This window comes from Leptidea sinapis, chromosome 12, assembly GCF_905404315.1.
Source record: "Leptidea sinapis chromosome 12, ilLepSina1.1, whole genome shotgun sequence".
Classification (NCBI taxonomy): Eukaryota; Metazoa; Arthropoda; class Insecta; order Lepidoptera; family Pieridae; genus Leptidea; species Leptidea sinapis.
The window spans coordinates 14,548,980-14,562,150 of record NC_066276.1 but is presented as its reverse complement, the minus strand read 5'-3'; the positions used below and the strand labels follow the sequence as shown (position 1 = coordinate 14,562,150).

The window sequence follows — 13,171 nt, the reverse complement described above, 5'->3', positions numbered from 1 at the left end:
ATCTACTGTCAGTAATTAGCTGTCAATAATCTAAAGCTGTCCCAATATACCCGATAAGTCATTCTTATCGCCTTATATTGCAATTTCCATACAAACTTCTATCTCTGGTAAGCTATACGTCGTCCCATTGACAGACAGCGTGTACGCACAAGGTGAGTTACCGTTTAGTTTTAGTTAAGTTTATTGGGACAGAAAAATCAACGATAGTTACGATTTTTATCTCAAGTAAGAGATAGACTGAATATTGGGAACGGTCGTTCATATAATATTAAATATAACCAAAATATCTAAGAATAAACTATGAATAATTTATACCAAATATCATTAAGATATCTGTCCATACGATGATTATTCTGACAGTTACTCTTGTATAAGTCTATTATAATTGGCTAGCGCTTAGCAGAAAGGAACCAGTCTACAAAATCATAAAAAAAAACTATTTGACACCCCGCACAAAACTTATCCGATATTTCTGACTTAAAAAGCAACCAGTTCACTTCTCGTATTTGTAGCAAGGATATTGAACACATCCACCAAAAATATACTATAAGTCACAAAACAAAACAATAACTATGTATTGACTTTGGACCTCAAATACTCAGCTTAGTTTGCATGTGGACTGGTTCAATTCTTTTAAGCACTAGCTAATTATAAAAATACCAGTTGGAATTTGTTTTCGTGAATTTCCGTTCATATCTCGTTACTATTACCAGTGGGAGGCTCCTTTGCACATGATGCCGGCTGGATTATGGTTACCATAACCTATTTCTACCGTGAAGCAGTAATATGTAAGTATTACTGTGTTTCGGTCTGAAAGGCGCCGTAGCTAGTGAAATTACTGGGCAAATCAGACTTAACATCTTATGTCAAAGCGCAGTTGTAGTGCCGCTCAGAATTTTTGGGATTTTTCAAGAATTCTGAGCGGCACTGCATTGTAATGGGCAGGGCATATCAATTACCATCAGCTGGACGTCCTGCTCGTCTCGTCCCTTATTTTTATAAAAAAAATACTATAACTACAAGTGAATTAAGAGTTATGTATAAAAATGGAACTGCCCCAAAATGGGGCGAGATAATTCTAATAATGCCTATAACGATGAACAGGTCCAAATAAACGATTTTTAAATACCATTGGTGTTTTTACCATCTTTTTGGTGATCAGGTTTGTGCGCTTGAGAACAATAACCTGATTGCCACAGCCTGTTTTGCATAATTCAAAATTCAGTTTCGGAACTTGGAAGAGACTGCCCCATTTATTTATTTATTTATTTATTTATTTATTGGTTCCCATACAACATACATGTATTAATAATTACAAAATAACGCTAGTATAAGTAAATCATTATTAACATATACGTCAATTAAATGGAAACACTTATGATAGTAACACGTGATATTTAACTTAACAACTGCCGCTTCGGAAACAAATAGCGCTCTGAGAGAGAAGAAGCGGCGCAAGAAACTCTCTCAAAGAATCTCTATATACGTGCTGCAGATACGAACGACAATTCAAATTCAAATATTTTCATAAAAAATAGGATGTGACATCATTTATTGAAAGTCAAAAACGACCACCCATACCAAAACGATTGCCTCAGACCTGAGAAGAATGCTCACAACAAACTTAACCCAGTGCTCTGTGAACGGCTGGATCCGAAGGAGTGTTCCGAAGAGCTGTTTAACCTGATTCCTGCCGCCGAATTCCACCTTCGCACGACACGCCACAAGTTAGGATATCATCCCCACCATCTGGATGTGTGGCGGTCCTCCACAGTGCGGTTTACAAGGAGTTTTCTTCCATGTACCACAAAGCTGTGGAATGAACTTCCTTGTTTCCGGGACGATACGACATGGGTAACTTCAAAAAAAGCGCGTACACCTTCCCTAAAAGACGGCAACGCTCCTGTGATTCCTCTGGTGTTGCAAGAGATTGTGGGCGGCGGTGATCACTTAATAACAGGTGACCCGTACGCTCGTTTGTCCTACTATTCCATAAAAAAAAAAGTGGCACCATGTCATTTTACTATTTGAATACACACACAAAAACAAATTTGTAATACACACACTAAATTCTAATTCAAAATCCTGCTTTGTGATATTTTGAATAAAAATATTTCAATTTGTTAATAGCCTTATTATATTCGGGCTTAAGTGTAACGACCCATATAGACGAATGGTTAGTCACCCTGACTACTAAGCTAGAGGTCCCGGATTCGAATCCCGGTAGGTGCAATCATTTACATGACGAATATGGATGTTTGTTTCCGAGTCATGGATGTTAATATGTATTCATGTATGGTTAAGTATGTTAATTGTATTAAATATATCGTTGTCTTGTACCCATAGTACAGCCTATGCCTAGTTTGGGGCAAGATAATTTGTGTAAAAGTGTGTAAATAAGTAGTTTTGTAAAGAAGTTTAAGAAAAAAAGGTAAAAACATTGATATTGTTGTTGAGACAACGTGTGACATGTTGGCATTAGTATTGCTGCAGTAGTAGATAAATTATTTATATGGTAATTCAAATTCTGCGATCGTGAATGTATACCACAATATTTATTATAGTTAATAGTATGTGATTACCTTAGATTAGATTAAGGATGTGTCTCCGCTGTGCTCCAACTAGATACAGCAGGTGAAGTGCGGCAACTAATACTACGCCCAAGTGCCCGTACTCGAGCCAGTCTCGAACAATGCGTAACGATGACGTGCCACATGTTCTGTTAAACTTTGCTAATAATTGAAACTAAAATGTCGGGTTGCATAGTAAAACTTTGTAAAAATAATATAACACGAAATAAGAATAAGTTCTGTTCGAGAATTGCTCCTGATAATATAATATCAGCCATCTACACATGGGGAATGACACATTGGCTTATATGGCAAAAGAGAAAACTGGTCACTCTGTTTGCCTCGAAGTGGACTCATAGTAACAATAGAAAGACACTGCCGACCAACCCGCAGTGTCACAGCTCTATGTCTGAATACAGTTCAGACAGGAAACTATTCGGCGAGATTGAATCGAGAAACAACCACATCATCTGGAAGTTGGCTTCGAAGAACCTGGGGTCACAAGTAGAGCAAGGCAAACTTCAAGGTGGCCTACAGTCTAGGTTTCTTACAAATTGTAGGTCCGGCTGAATATTATAGAATATTGCTTTCGTCGCTGGTTCGTTATATAATAATATAAATTATGTAGTGTTTTAAAATGCTACAAAATATTTATAGATTAAGTTTACGAATCTTAAACTCCTGTTTACAGATATTAATTATATGGATAGAGTCGTGGTAGACTCGAATATACACGTAAGGGCTTCAGACCTAAGTATAATGAAAGACAGAGCGTGGGACGAATATAACGCAGGAGGCGGTGGTTGAGAGAGTGGGTTCGTGTAAAATACTGACCTCTACTATTTACCACTGGACTGGCGGCTGTTAACATGCTTTTGCCTGTTTTATATTCGCCATTTTGGCGCTGTTGGCCATAGTGAGAGTCTTTGGTACGAAAACTACGATGTGATGACGACATCAGCTAAACAAACATCGATAGATGGTGGAAAACTATTTATGAAAAAAAAAATGTGTACTTTATTTATGTGTTGATTCCTGAAGTATATATAATATGGAAAACGAACGAAATCAATTCAAAATGCAAAAATACTTCAGAGTACTGTACGCGGCACATAGGCACAAAAAATCTGCTTTCAAACATACTTTATAACATATACAACAGCCTGTCCAGTGGTATTTATACAGGTCAGTGTTGTGAAATAGTTTGAAGCAGTGTTGTTCTTGTCCACACCTCTTTAAGTACGAGCGCTTAAAACCCAAAAATGGGTTCACTAAACTATAGTAAGGATCAAAAGAAAACCGCCAGTAGTCTCTCAATCACTTAAAGATAAAATATTTCTGATGCTCAATTGTATTTTACAGCAATATGAAAAAGCCTGATATCCATTTTTTATTATTAAAACATTCATGAATTTTCATACATTCTTTCATTATAATAATATGTCAAAATCAGTAAGTGAAAAGTACGTCTTACAGGGGGTACCAAGCGTATATCTGTTAGGTCTTTTAAGTTATATCAGTTACGTCATCACAATAGCCATAATAGTACTGACTCTTTAGATCTGTTTACAGTATATCCTACTATACACACATATTTGTTCAAACGTTACATTCATTGCCAATGTATACCACGGCAGTTGTCATATTTATATTACGCGCGCTGTCTGTTGTGATTCCTTAGTCTGTAGACAAAGGATGCAACGGAGACAGCAGGGGTCGGTACATCGCAGCGGCGGAGGTACGATTTATGAGTGTTTTTAAGCAATTTATGTATCACATGTGTCGCTTGACTATTAGATAGTTTATACGTACATCTTGATAACGTGATAAGAAGCTTTCTATATTCAAATTATATTTATCATGGTATAGGGTTCAGTACCCGAAGGGAAACTATTGAGAACCATATAACAGGCTTACAAAATAATCGTGAATAGGCAAACAACTGGTGTAAGAGAAAAATACATTATAAAAATGTTTCTCATACAAAAGTATTTAAAAGTACATTGTATCTTGTATTACGGTAAGGCACCATTCCCTTATGAGGAAGCTCAAGGTCGCTCAGAGGGCAATGGAGAGGGCTATGCTCGGAGTTTCAATGCCAGATTGAATCAGAAATGAGGAGATCCGTAGGACCAAAGTCACCGACATAGCTGAGATGGTTGCAAAACTGTGGCAGTGGGCGTAGCTCGACGGACAGATGGACGTTGGGCCAATAAAGTTCTTGAATGGCGACCACGTACCGGAAGACTGTGTATTGGAAGGCGCCCCACAAGGTAAAAAGGCATAAAAGACATTAATTTTGTCAAAATTGATTCCTTTAGAATTCTCTTAGATGGCATTTGTAACAATACCACCGCTTCGGAAATAAATAGCGCTCTGAGAGAGAAGAAGCGGCGCAAAAAAGAAGATGGACTGACGGTCTCGACAAGATCGCCGGAATACGTTGGATGAGTGTAGCGCAGGACTGATCGTCGTGGAAATATTTGGGGCGGCTTTTGTCCAGCAGTGGACGTCTTCCGGCTGAAATTATGAATCACAAATGACCTTCGTGGGTGAGACACTTAGAAAGCTTGTATCAGTCACATGTTAGTGTATCCTTTACATTGGTGAAAAAGTGTACGCTCATAGCTTTAAAAACCTTCACACGTGGTCCGAAAAGTGCAATGTGGTCATCATCCTGCGTTAGTCATGGTCTGATGGGGGGGGTCTTATCAAGGAGCCCCGAAGCCTCATTTTTATGTAAGTACACAAGCTTAGCTGGAAGCCATCGGTTTGTCCCTCGCCTAGTCCAAATCTGAACTCCTTGGACTACAAAGCAGCTCAGAAGACTTGGCCTTCTGTAAACGACACGCTCATATCAAAACGCTTCTGAAATTTTTAGAACAAGCAGTGACTAAATATATGGAAAGAGTGCGTAAGTCCATAGATTCGTGACCAGACCAGAAATTAAAGCCATAGATAGTCTTTCCAAATAGACTTGTTTATATTTATTGCTGAGAATTCAATATACATAAAATTTTGAGATTTATTTAGTCACGTTACGTCATAAAAAAATAATGAATTTTATTTGCAACAGAAGGCCAAACAAATTACGTGGACACTCTCCGGACAAAATGCGCTGTTTAAGTTATACTTATTGAGCATTTCCATGACGGCTATCAGACTGGAAACAATTTAATAGCATTTATTATTATCAGTAATTAATAATTACCGCACGATATTTAATCCTTTGAGTTTTGATTAAACTAATTAGTATCGTTAAAAGCATTAATTTGTTGGGCTACGTCTACCGTAAAACGCTCACGTGGGTAGGTAGGTGGCATATCTCTGATTAATATACATATTGATAATAGTGGTCTGTATTGATAAAAATACAGAAGTACTAGTTGATGCCCGCGAATTCGTCCGCTTAGATGAAGGGTTTTAAAAAATAATAAGCTAGTTGGAATTGAAGATTATCTCATGTCCTATTCCAGTTCCAGATCCTGTTTTCGCTCCCTTTCCCAGCATATTATATGAATCTTGTTTCGAGGAAGATTGCTATCACAAACTAAGCCTACTATCGATATAGCTATAGCTCATTGACATGAATTTCGGGTTTTCAGATATACCGAGGGTATACCATGGATTTTACTCAAGCTCTAATCTATCGCTGTACTAACTTTCATCAAAATCGACTGGGTAGCTCTGCTTAAAAGCGTAACAAGCTTACATTCACATTTAAATATAATATTAGTAGGGATGTACAACTGTGTAAATAAAAGCATATATATATAATATTTCACAGGCCTTGATTTGCAAGATAACTAACTGCTTTTAATAATTCATTGTTTCTTAGTATCACTCTGGGCTATCTGGAAGATCGCTTCAAGCGATAAGACCGCCCGCTGTGTATCTGTTTACATAATAATTAGCTTTACATCTTTAGGTTTAATTTTATTAAGTTTGTTTCTGAGAAAATCGTATTAAATGTTGTATTTGATGAACGGCCGTTTTCAATAACTTATCTCTAGTTACGGATAGATGCTGTCACCGTTCACGGCCGTTTCCAATATTCAGTCAATCTCTTACTTGAGATAAAAATCGTAACTATCGTTGACTTTTCTGTCCCAATAAACTTATCGACGGTCACTCACCTTATCCGTACACGCTGTGTGTCATTGGGACGACGTATAGCTTACCAGCGAAAGAAATTTGTATGAAAATTGCAATTCACGCGCCCCAATATAAGGCGATAAAAATGACTTATCGGGTATATTGGGACAGTTTCAGACTATTGACAACTGACAGTAGGATGGTACTAATTTATCTCTATCTGTAGATAGTTTATTGGGAACGGCCGTAAATGACAAGATCTTACCTATCCATAGTTATGTCCAATATAGTTATATTATCAGTTATAGTCCAAGCGTAATAGGATAGATTTGTCTACCTCTAGTAAGTGAAAGTAAGGGTAGATAGGTTATTGAAAACGGCTGTAAGATGACGTGTGTTTCAAGTCAGAACTATTTTCCACCATTATAATATAAATAAGTCATACCATGGAGCACATCGTGTATAATAAGTACTGAAAAAAATAAATCATCATCATCATCATCAGCGGGAAGACGTCCACTGCTGGGCAAAGGCCTCCTCCAAAGATCTCCACAATGATCGGTCCTGCGCTGCCCTTATCTAATGTATTCCGGTGATTTCAACCAGATCTGCGATCCATCTTGTGGGAAGTCTACCAACACTGCATCTTCCGGAACGTGGTCGCGATTCGAGGACTCTACTGCTCCAACGACCATCTGTCCGTCGAACTATATGCCCTGCCTACTGTCACTTCAGTTTCGCAATCATTTGGGCTATGTCGGTGTCTTTGGTTCTCTTACGGAATTTCTCATTTCTGATTCGAACTCGCAGGGAAACTCCAAGCATTTAAGCGTCAAAGAGTTTTTTTTATGAAAATAAGGGACGAGACGAGCAGGATGTTCAGCTGATGGTAATTGATACACCTTGCCCATAACAATGCAGTGCCGCTCAAGATACCTTAAGTCATCAGTGGCAACACACACTGGTTGAAAGCCTTCGTCTTCAGACACTGGGGTATTGAGACTTGGGTATTTGAGACGAGAAGATTTTACAACAATAAATATACCTTCACAAATACCAGCAACAAATAAATAATAGGAATGATAAGACCACCTGACCACACACTTCAAAATATATATAAGTATTATTGTACCGACGAATATTGCTCCTGCCCAACTATTGATAAAAGTATTTCTATAAAATATTTTCGCATATATTTAGACCTACATCTATCTTAGCACCTTCATTTAGACAAATAAAATTTTAAAATCAAAATTTTATGAACGATGCGGGACTCGAACCCACGACCCCCGGCGTTCCATGCCAGTACTCCAACCAACTGAGCTAACCGTTCGAGTGACGTATCGTCATAAAATCTTGTATGCTTTGTTCAACTCTTCTTCAATTAGAGTCGATTAGTAATAAAATTCGATTAGGAATCTAATCCGGATGTTTAAGAAACTAACGTATGTTGCTTCTTCTGCCTTGGCACAGTCAATTTAATTTATGCATTCCTAGATTGCTACCACAAAAAACTAAATTCTAACCGTAGTGTTCGCGATGAACAAAAGAAAGATTGATATCTTCTTAAAGATTTATATTTCATCTGTCTTAACAGGATTAGATAAAATAGTTCTTGTGTAGTTGAGGTGTCGTGTGCAAGTAGTTGAAGTAGAAGAGTGAATGAACGAATGTTATATTTGACAGATAGATGAAATATGAAGTGTGATTGACAGAGTAGGTAAATGGAGTAAAATTAGAGTAATTGTTTGATAGGTTTAGGTGCATGACTCGATATAATAATAAAATTAAATTTAATCCAGTCGACCATAGGAAATCTGGCGTCGACACGTAGAAAGGCGTGACCTTTTAAAAATTTAAATTTTTAAGACAAGAGCGTACTCATCAATTTATACAATTTTATAATAAAGTCCCAGCCACTGTTCAGGCATTAATTATAAATTTAAATGTTTTATTAAAAAATGGCTCTGTCGTAAATCCTATTACTCCACTGCTGAATATCTAAGTTATCGGACAGCCTGGGACTAGATTATGATTATCTTATAGCAATAGCAATAAGAGTACAATATTTTATAATTTTATTAAAAAGAGCGCAAATAAAGAATGCTGGGAGAGTTTCTTGCGCCGCTTCTTCTCTCTCAGAGCGCCATTTGTTTCCAAAGCGGTAGTAGTATCTAGTATATTAGAAATGACATCATAAACAATTCTAAAGGATTCAATTTTGAGGAAATAAATGCCTTTTATACCCTTTTATGAATTATACTCGTATTACAGCGTAGGGATGGATACTTAGATTATATAAAGTCTGCGGCGTACCTACTTTTCGACAGAAAAGGCCGGCAACGCTCCTGCGATTCCTCTGGTGTTGCAAGAGATTGAGGGCGGCGGTGATCACTTAACAACAGGTGACCCGTACGCTCGTTCGTCCTCCTATTAGATAAAAAAAAAAATTATATATCCTCTATGTTACTCTTAAAAGACACAAAACGTGAAACGCACAGACACACACACAAACACATATAGATATATACACGGACTATAATATTTTTGTTTTGTTGCATAAATTATTACGAATTTGAATTATTGTGAACCCTTAAATTAAGGATTGGACTCCCCTACGCTCCAACTAGATACTACGCCTAGATAGTACGCCCACTTGGGTGTAGTATTAGTTGCCGCACTTTGCGTCTACGCCTGCAGTGCTATGATGTTGGTGCTGGTAAAATTGATTTATATGAAAGAGCGTGGCTTTGTGGCGCAGGTGGTCGCCACTTAATAGAAGGTCACATCCACTACTGTGTTTAATTTATCAAAATAATTGTTGACTTGTTTTTATTTTAATAAAACTAGCTGACCCAGCAAACGTCGTATTGCCATGTAAAGTATTAAAAAAAACAATTATAAAAATTTTTTGGGTGTAAAAAAATAGATGACGTCAACCAAATATATCGTACAAAATAATCATTTTATTCGATTGCCATCTTGGAACTCTAATGCGTGTCTGTGGATATATTAGAATAATATTAAACTAGCGATACAAAAGTAAGTGTTGATCGTAGATGGGTGTAAATTTTAAGTTGTATGTATTTTTAATGCTGAATAATAATTAAACAAATTTAAAATAAAATGACACAAAATAAAAAATAAATTTTGGGGACCACTCTTAACAGTTAGGGGGATGATAAATAGATGTTTTCCGATTCTCCACCCTAGCCGATATGCACGCTAACATTCACGAAAATCGGACGAGCTGTTTCGGAGGAGTTCAATTACGTACACCGTGACACGAGAATTTTATATATTAGATTCATACTTGAACAATAGTAAACTTGTTAATTATAATATTTACCTATTAGTAAATTTAATTATTGGTTCCTTCCTCGAATATTACATTGAAACTGTCATAATTACTTGTACTAATTATTTATTAAGTATTACTTAATTCATTACTTTTCTTAAATTCCAATCTATGTTACGATCAAGGTTGGTCGAATAAATCAATTGAAATAACAGGAATTTAAGTTTTAATTAATTAATAAATACAGCAAAGTTAAACCATCAACTTGATAACTACAATACAATATTGACATGAGAAATCTAAGAAAAAAAACTTTTTTTTTAAATATAGTGAATCCAATACAAAAATAAAAAAAATGCGCCCCCGGGTGGGCTCGAACCACCAACCTTTCGGTTAACAGCCGAACGCGCTAGCCAATTGCGCCACGGAGGCGATGATTCACAGTTTGAAATTATAGAACCATATATGTTGACACCATACGGTATACAAATTAATATTATTGTAGCTGTGATAATATAGGTCACGACTTTAGTTTGTTTACCTAATCATTAATGATAATTAATACTTACATTGATAACTAACTAATATATAAAGTTCTCATGTCGCGGTGTCTGAAACGGCTTGACCGATTCTCATGAAACTTTTAGTGCATATTGGGTAGGTCTGAGAATCGGACAACATCTATTTTTCATCCCCCTAAACACGCCGTTGATTGGTCCACGCCAAATATTTTTTAATTTTTTTGACATTTTTTTTAATTTGTTTGATTATGAGTCAGCATTAAAAAATACATACAACTTCAAATTTTCACCCATCTACGATTAACAGTTACTTTTTTATCGCGATTTTAATATCGGCAATACAACATTTGCTGGGTCTGCTAGTCTTATAATATATAACATTCTCGTGTCCCGGTATTTGTTACCAAACTCCTTCGAAACGGCTGAACCGATTTGTATGAAATTTTGTGTGCATATCGGTCGGGTCCGAGAATCGGCCAACATCTATTTCAGACTTATGGCAAATAACTACACGTTTTATACTAAACTAAATTCAAATTTATACCTAGGCAGCCCCGCCTCTTATTACGTACTAGCTGACCCGACAGACGTTGTTCTGTATATAATAAATAAAATAATGTTTTTATATGAATTTGTCAATAATATATCATAACATCAAAAATTACTTCGTAAAATATGCACACTGCTGTCGTAATGAAATTGTTTCACAGCAGAACTGTCAAACCGTGCGTCAATAAATTCTCTCATAGAAATTATGTATGGACACATCAAAGGAAAAACAAATTTGTTGTTTTTATCTAATTTAGCAGCATTTTCCTATTTATTCACCTTTTAAACCTTCTCTGGACTTCCACAAATAATTCCAGACCTAAATTTGCCAAATCGGTCCAGCCGTTCTCGAGTTTTAGCGAGACTAACGAAGAGCAATTCATTTTTATATATATAGATTATTTACATCTTTATTGATGATATGAGTCAAGATGGTATTTGTCATAGTTGTCATTATTAAGTTGAGCGTCAGTTATTGCCTCGGAGGTGGTATTTGCTGTAGACAGCTGGTTTTTGGTAAAATTTACTGAGTGTTCTCTTCTTTTTTCATCATCATCAGCCGGAAGACGATGACTGCTGGACAAAGGCCTCCCCCAAAGATTTCTACGACGATCGGTCCTGCGCTGCCCTCATCCAACCTATTCCGCCATTACTGACCAGATCGTCGGTCCATTTTGTAGGCGTACCAACACTGCGTCTTCCGGTACGTGGTCGCCATTCGACTGCCCCAACGGCCATCTGTCCGTCAAACTATGTGCCCTGCCCACTGCACGTCAGTTTCGCAATCATTTGCACTATGTCGGTGACTTTGGATCTCCCACGGATCTCCTCATTTCTGATTCGATCTCGCAGGGAAAGTCCGAGCATATCCCTCTTCTTATAGCTAGCTTTTTATTAGCTTCACATGTTTGTATGGTTGTTTGTAAGCGACTTATTTATGAGCGATTTTGACCCACTTTAAATGGCCAGATTTCATTCAAATTCGTAGATTTATCGAGGACCGATGACAATACATTAATTTGATAAAATATTACCATTTTCAATTTGCAAAATAAGATTTTTGTTAATATATATAATTTTCATGTATCGTCTATAAGGTAGGTATTGATGTTAATTTTAATTTCCAAAATAAATTTTCTATTTTCTAGTTCGGTTTTCTATGATAAGCGACGTTTTTAGTTTTTTTTTTAAATATTATTTTTGGTATGTGTAGTTTTGGGTTTTAACTAAACTCAATGTTTGAATGTTGGAATTGCTTCTATTCACTCCAGATTTTTTTAAATCTTAAATAAATTATGTACGTACATTATGAGTAGACTATAAAACTAAGCACGAACATTTGCTCAAATGAAGATACATTGATTTTCATAATGGTTCCTAAATCTAATCATCGCTCTACCAAGATAATATTAGCTGACGCTACATACAATGAAACTCTTATTTAATGAAGGGTTCCAATATTCGCTTCATCATTACAATTTCATTAGTTGATTCTACTATGTCGCGTCACCACCGACACAGAATTACAGAACTGGAAGTTCCGCCTATTTCTGCCGTGAAGCAGTAATGTATAAGCATTATTGTGTTACGGTCTGAAGGGCGCCGTAGTTTGTGAAATTACTGGGCAAATGAGACTTTATATTATTATGTCTCAAGCGCAGTTGTAGTGCCGATCAGAATTTTAGGGTTTTTCAAGAATTCTGAGCGGCACTGAATTGTTATGGGCAGGGCTGAACGTCCTGCTCGTCTCGTCCCTTATTTTCATAAAAAAAAATGAAATTCAAGATTTTTATTTTTAAATATGATCGTTTTAATCACTATGTTACGTCACTAGCTTACATCATGGTCATCATAATCTACGTTTTACATTCGCGATATGTTGGTCACTTTGTATTAGTGTGCGTGCGTTTCTGAATATAAAGGTTACCGGTTAGCAGCTGTTTTTTTCGATGTGTTCACAGCTGTTAGAGTCTATCTTGACTTATAAATTATCTACCGTTAAAGAATTGAGGTTGACTGTTAAACTCTATTTTGAGCTATTGCTCAAAATCACGCACACTAACACAAAGTGACATACAAATCGCCATTGTAAGACGTAGTTTATCAAGTAATAAACTTGGCCTATTTTCATCGTTTGT

General features: G+C 36.5%; 1 non-coding gene across 1 annotated transcript; it reads right to left on the bottom strand.

The window, feature by feature from the left end:
• Positions 1 to 10,321: 10,321 nt before the first annotated feature.
• Trnan-guu (transfer RNA asparagine (anticodon GUU)) lies at positions 10,322 to 10,395 on the bottom strand. The gene has a single exon. It is a non-coding gene; the product is annotated as a tRNA-Asn (tRNA).
• Between the last annotated feature and the right edge of the window lie 2,776 nt (positions 10,396 to 13,171).